The sequence below is a fragment of the Triticum aestivum genome, chromosome 3A (assembly GCF_018294505.1).
Source record: "Triticum aestivum cultivar Chinese Spring chromosome 3A, IWGSC CS RefSeq v2.1, whole genome shotgun sequence".
NCBI classification, from domain to species: Eukaryota; Viridiplantae; Streptophyta; class Magnoliopsida; order Poales; family Poaceae; genus Triticum; species Triticum aestivum.
Window position 1 is genome coordinate 661,398,116 of NC_057800.1, and position 6,379 is coordinate 661,404,494.

General features: G+C 41.0%; 1 long non-coding RNA gene across 2 annotated transcripts; it reads right to left on the reverse strand.

The window, feature by feature from the left end:
- Positions 1-326: 326 nt before the first annotated feature.
- Positions 327-3,125, reverse strand: LOC123063032 (uncharacterized). Of its 2 annotated transcripts, none has more exons than XR_006430020.1 (2): positions 1,548-3,125; positions 327-682 (listed from the first exon to the last, which is right to left on the reverse strand). It is a non-coding gene; the product is annotated as an uncharacterized lncRNA (long non-coding RNA). The 2 variants fall into 2 exon arrangements; XR_006430021.1 differs by having other exon boundaries at positions 1,042-3,125.
- Positions 3,126-6,379: the final 3,254 nt, after the last annotated feature.

Below are 6,379 nucleotides of genomic sequence, written 5' to 3' on the forward strand. Positions count from 1 at the left end.
CCTCCATCAAGGGGGTCCGAACCTGGGTAAAACATTGTGTCCCCTGCCTTCTGTTACCATCCGGCCTAGACCACAGTTCAGGACCCCCTATCCGAGATTCGATGGTTTTGACACCGACAGAAACCATTTCTTTACCTAGGGCCCTATACACTAGGGATAGAATTCATCTCAGCGTTGTCCAGCGTGGAAAGGTGATTTACCTACAACAAAGTTTGGCCCTAGGGAAAGATGGTGGGACATATCATATCCATATCTATCGTATACAAATATTCAATTCGAATTTAAATTCATATATGCCATAATTCCAATAATTAAATTCTGGGCCATAATTCAAAATTATAAATTGATGCTAAAATTCAATGTACACATCAGATTCTTGTTCAATTACAGACTCATGGTCAATTTCAAGCCAGAATTCAAGAAGTAAACATAGCTAATGTTTCGTACAGCTAGCAGAACACCTAAGTCAGCATGTACATGTGTTGTTGGTCAGGACAATTATCTGCTACTCTAGTAAGGCAAAGTATTTACACCTCTGATTAAGAGGGGTGTCAAGACCTTGAGTTGGTCAGGCCAAGTATCTACAATATCTACAACTCTGATTAAGACCTTCAGCGAGAGCCTCAATTACTTGTTTGTGCCCATCAACCAGCAAACCATGACCACCCGTAAGAATATGTTCCTGCAAAGAAAGAAGATAATTCAATGATAAGTGAAGAGTTCATTGATATACTTCGTTGCACTAACTCTGTCTCAAGCAAATAATATGATCAAGTTCATTGATATAGTTCGTTGTGCTAATCCATAGACAAAGGTACAAAGATTGCTATTTTGGTGTTGGGCTCGACCAACTTTTCTTCTTCTCCACAACACATGGAATTAGCTAAACTTATAATGCCTTCCCCCAAGAGGATTTAATGGGAAAAACATATGATGGTATGTGTTCTCTCCACTGATTACGAGCCGATCGACTAGTCGACAGACTAGTCTACGAGTCGCAACTCGAGTGCCGACTATGAAATACAAGAAGAGTTCTTTTACCTTATCATCTGATTTGTTAAACCTTGTAGAGAGAACAAAGAAAATTAATTAGACAAAATAGATAGAAGTGGTGGTTGGCAGATGCATAGGAAAACGTACTATCCCTTATATTGAAACTGATTTGCATAGTAAAATATTAAATGTATTGCCTGCAGGAAAAATTCTAATTTAAGTAAAATATTGTATGAACAGAGAAGCTATGCCATTCTGAATAGAAAAATAGGATAAGTGTATAGCTTAGTGTCCCAAATAGGATAGCTGTAACCTGCAGTTTATGATAGTTTTGCTATCTTCCTGAACGAATTCTGTTAGACAAAAATAATACACTTGGCTTGCTAGTAACATAGAACTAAATAATGTCCCTGCCATTGCGATTGATAGATAATTCTAGCAATTGCCAATAAATTGAGGCTTTTTACCAACTTGATGGTAAGAAATCCCAGGACCTAGCCCATACGTGTTTCCGTGGGTCTTAGTGTAACCGGTTTGTCGAGAAATATACGTACCCATATTTTTCCACCACGACGTGCATATCGTGTTATTGCTCTTCGTACTGCTTCTATCTGTCTTGCCGTGATCCAAGCGGGTTCAAGTGCTTCAAGAGCATAGCAACAGAATGATGTTAAATTGACTGCTTGCAAGACTATGTTGTATTTATAAAGCAAAGTACGATTCTCTGTAAGAATTGCAAGATAATGTGGTATTTATAGAGCAAACAACAGTTCTATAAAAAAGAAATATGTAAGTTCCATGACACTTCTCAGTTCTTCAGGGCAGATGTGACGACAAGATTGTTATCTCTGTGAACCAATCAGCTATATAAGAAGGGGGTGGGCAAATATTGCATTATCATTTGTTTTGCGATTTATCTATAATAAGATAGTATTTGTTGTGTACAAAATGAAGTAAATCAGCTGGAACCAGTTAGTAGCTAACGGAGCACATTAAATGTATAGGGAACACCTGTAAGATAGCTAGTCAGTTTCCTAACTACATGTGCATACCGAGCTAGCTACTTTAGTTTAGCTATTTAAAATCATGTTAAGTCTACAACCGGGACGATCACATCTGTAAACAGTAATACAACTATATCGCACGAGCATTGGTTTGTCCGATAGAACTTTCATAATCCCATGACCTGTATTTTGTACGAAATCAAATGTGCTGCACATGATCACAAATTTAGCAGAGATGTTTTCGATAACAAATTGTTCCCCAAAACATAACCTTGGATACTAATTACCATCTTAGACATTTCTTTTCACCAGAAAATGGATATCAATAGCTGGAGCAAAGCCTGATGTCTTGCAAAGATTGTCTTGTACCTATCAATTATCGACCTCGTACTAAATCAGATGTTCAGAAACAAAAAAAGTGTTAGCCTCAAATCATATTGTTACTCATCAACTAGCATCTCATTAAACTATAGCCTATAGCACACAGATTTCAACATCGGTTCATCCTAAATAGTCTTATAAACTATTCAACAAATCTATAGGGAGAGGGATACCTTCACACGCTACCATGCTCGCAGTTGTGTGCCGTTTGGCTGCCAATCGAAGAGGAAGCAGGGGAACTTCTGGGTAGCTGGCCGTCGGAGTAGAAGAACAGGGACACGCACCTGGGCACCCGTCGAAGTGCAAGGACATGAAGTAGAGGGACGCCCGCCTGGGAACCGGTCAGAGAGCAAGATCTAGATCGGCTTCAGATGAGAAGACGAGTTTGGTCTTGGACAGGGTAAGACGACGGAAGGTCCAGTGTCCATCAAATCGACAGGGGGCAACGCGGTCACCACGATGCGAGGTCACAGGACCGTCGCAACCCAGCGATCTGGACCGGCGGCGCGGTGCTGGGACTATGGACGGCACGGCGTGGTCACCACGGTCGGCGCAGCGATGGTGGTTAGGCTACGGATCGACAGGGGGAGAGGAGGCGGGGCGTGTTGGACCGCAGATCTGGGAAGGGAGGAGGGAGAGGGTTGGGCGGCGGCGCGGCGCTCATCTTCGGGAGAGAGGGAGAAGAAGATCAAATGCGGACAGCCACCTCTTTCTGCCCTTCTCACTGCATAGTGGGCCTGCACCAAAATATGGCATAGGCCGCCAAAAAATAAAGCGCGCTGATGAAAAAAATACGCGGGAGGCCATCCTTGCGGCAACAGTGGGGCCGTATAGGTGCTTTTATTTTGTCCAGTGTTGTCCACATGGCTGTCTTTACCTAGGGGGAGAAAACAACTGTAGGTAAACTTTATTTCCCTTTTATTTTCACATGGAAACTCATCTTCCCCTAGAGTATACTGTTCATATATTTTCTTTCCCTTGAGGAGGCAAATGAGCTCTAGGTAAAGACCTTGGCCCTAGGTAAAATCGTAGTTTCTAATAGTGCTATTACTATGATGATAAAATAGCTAGTGTTGGTGGTAATGACTATGATGATTATTATTAGCTAGTGTTAGTGGTGATTAAATAAATACTGTTGGTGGTAATGACTATGATGATGATTAAATAGCTTGTGCTGGCGGATTAGATTCAAGTGGAGGCAACATGTGATGCACATCGAAAGTACTACTAGTCCAAACTGATCAAGTTTGGATTAGTAGTATACTTTTGACATGCACCACATATTGCCTCCACTTGAACCTAATCCACCTTCATTTAGCACACTGTTATGGACATAATGATGTAAACCTCATAACTGGTATTCTACCAATATTTGTATGATGGCGCATAAATACACTAAAAATAAAAAATAAAAAAAGAATACTAGTAGCGACGGAGAGAAAACACGTTGCCAGTAGTTACGATAGCAGTAGCATGGGAGTGAACAAACACTGCAGCTATTTGTCCTAGCAGTAGCGCGTGCGGGCACGCGTTACTGCTAAGCAATAGCTGTAGCACCGTATTAGTAGTGCGCCTACCCGCACTACTAGTGAGCACAAAACCAACGCTACTGCTAGGGTTTTCCCTAGTAGTGCATATACCTTCCTCAAAACAGTCACCATACCTACCTATTATGGCATTTCCATAGCCATTTCGAGATATATTGACATGCAACTTTCCACCGTTTCGTTATTATGACACGCTTCACCATTGTCATATTGCTTGCATGATCATGTAGTTGACATCGTATTTGTGGCAAAGCCACCGTTCAGAATTCTTCATATATGTCACTCATGCATCATTGCATATCCCGGTACACCATCGGAGGCATTCACATAGAGTTATATTTTGTTCTAAATATTGAGTTGTAAGTAAATAAAGTGTGATGATCATCATCATTAGAGCATTGTCCCAAGTGAGAAAAGGATGATGGAGACTATGATTCCCCCACAAGTCGAGATGAGACTCCAGGCGAAAAATTAAAAAAGGAAGAAAAGAGGCCAAAAAAAGAAGGCCCAAATAAAAAATGAGAGAAAAAGAGAGAAGGGACAATACTACTATCCTTTTTCCACACTTGTGCTTCAAAGTAACATCATGTTCTTCATGATAGAGAGTCTCCTATGATATCACTTTCATATACTAGTGGGAATTTTTCATTAGAGAACTTGGCTTGTATATTCCAATGATGGGCTTCCTCAAAATACCCTAGGTCTTCGTGAGCAAGCAAGTTGGATGCACACCCACTTAGATTCTTTTTTTGAGCTTTTATAAACTTATTGCTCTAGTGCATTTGTTGCATGGCAATCCCTACTCACTCACATTGATATCTATTGATGGGCATCTCCATAGCCCGTTGATACGCCTAGTTGATGTGAGACTATCTTCTACTTTTTGTCTTCTCCACAACCACTATTCTATTCCACCATAGTGTTATATCCATGGCTCACGCTCATATATTGCGTGAAGATTGAAAAAGTTTGAGAACATCAAAAGTATGAAACAATTGCTTGGCTTGTCATCGGGGTTGTGCATGATTTAAATATTTTGTGTGATGAAGATAGAGCATAGCCACACTATATGATTTTGTAGGGATAACTTTCTTTGGCCATGTTATTTTGAGAAGACATAATTGCTTAGTTAGTATGCTTGAAGTATTATTATTTTTATGCCAATATTAAACTTTTATCTTGAATCTTTCGGATCTGAACATTCATGCCACAATAAAGAAAAATTACATTGAGAAATATGTTAGAAAGCATTCCACATCAAAAATTCTTCTTTTATCATTTACCTACTCGAGGACGAGCAGGAATTAAGCTTGGGGATGCTTGATACGTCTCCAACGTATCTATAATTTTTGATTGCTCCATGCTATTATATTATCTATTTTGGATGTTAATGGGCTTTATTGTACACTTTTATATCATTTTTGGGACTAACCTACTAATCGGAGGCCCAACCCAAATTGATGTTTTTCGCCTATTTTAGGGTTTCGAAGAAAAGGAATATCAAACGGAGTCCAAACGGAATTAAACCTTTGGGAACGTTATTCTCTCAACAAACGTGATCCACGAGACTTGGAGTGGGCGTCAAGAAACAAGGGAGGAAGGCATGAGGCAGGGGGGGCGCCTACCCCCTGGGCGCGCCCTCCACCCTCGTGGGCCCTCCGTTGCTCCACCGACGTACTTCTTCCTCCTATATATATCCACGTACCCCCCAAACATCCAGGAGCGCCACGAAAACCTAATTCCACTGCTGCAACCTTTTGTACCCGAGAGATCCCATCTTGGGGCCATTTCTGGAGCTCCACCGGAGGGGGCATTGATCACGGAGGGCCTCTACATCAAATCCATGGCCTCTCCGGTGATGTGTGAGTAGTTTACTTCAGACCTACGTGTCCATAGTTATTAGCTAGATGGCTTCTTCTCTCTCTTCGGATCTCAATACAAAGTTCTCCTCGATCTTCTTGGAGATCTATTCGATGTAATCTTCTTTTGTGGTGTGTTTGTCGAGATCCGATGAATTGTGGGTCTATGATCCAGATTATCTATGAACAATTTTTGATTCTCCTCTGAATTCTTTTATGTATGATTGGTTTATCTTTGCAAGTCTCTTCGAAGTATTAGTTTGGTTTGGCCTACTAGATTGATCTTTCTTGCAATGGGAGAAGTGCTTAGCTTTGGGTTCAATCTTGCGGTGCTCAATCCTAGTGACAGAAAGGGAACCGACACGTATTGTATTGTTGCCATCGAGGATAAAAAGATGGGGTTTATATCATATTGCATGAGTTTATCCCTCTACATCATGTCATCTTCCTTAAAGCATTACTCTGTTCTTATGAACTTAATACTCTAGATGCATGCTGGATAGCGGTCGATGTGTGGAGTAGTAGTAGTAGATGCAGAATAGTTTGGGTCTACTTGTTGCGGACGTGATGCCTATATACATGATCATGCCTAGAT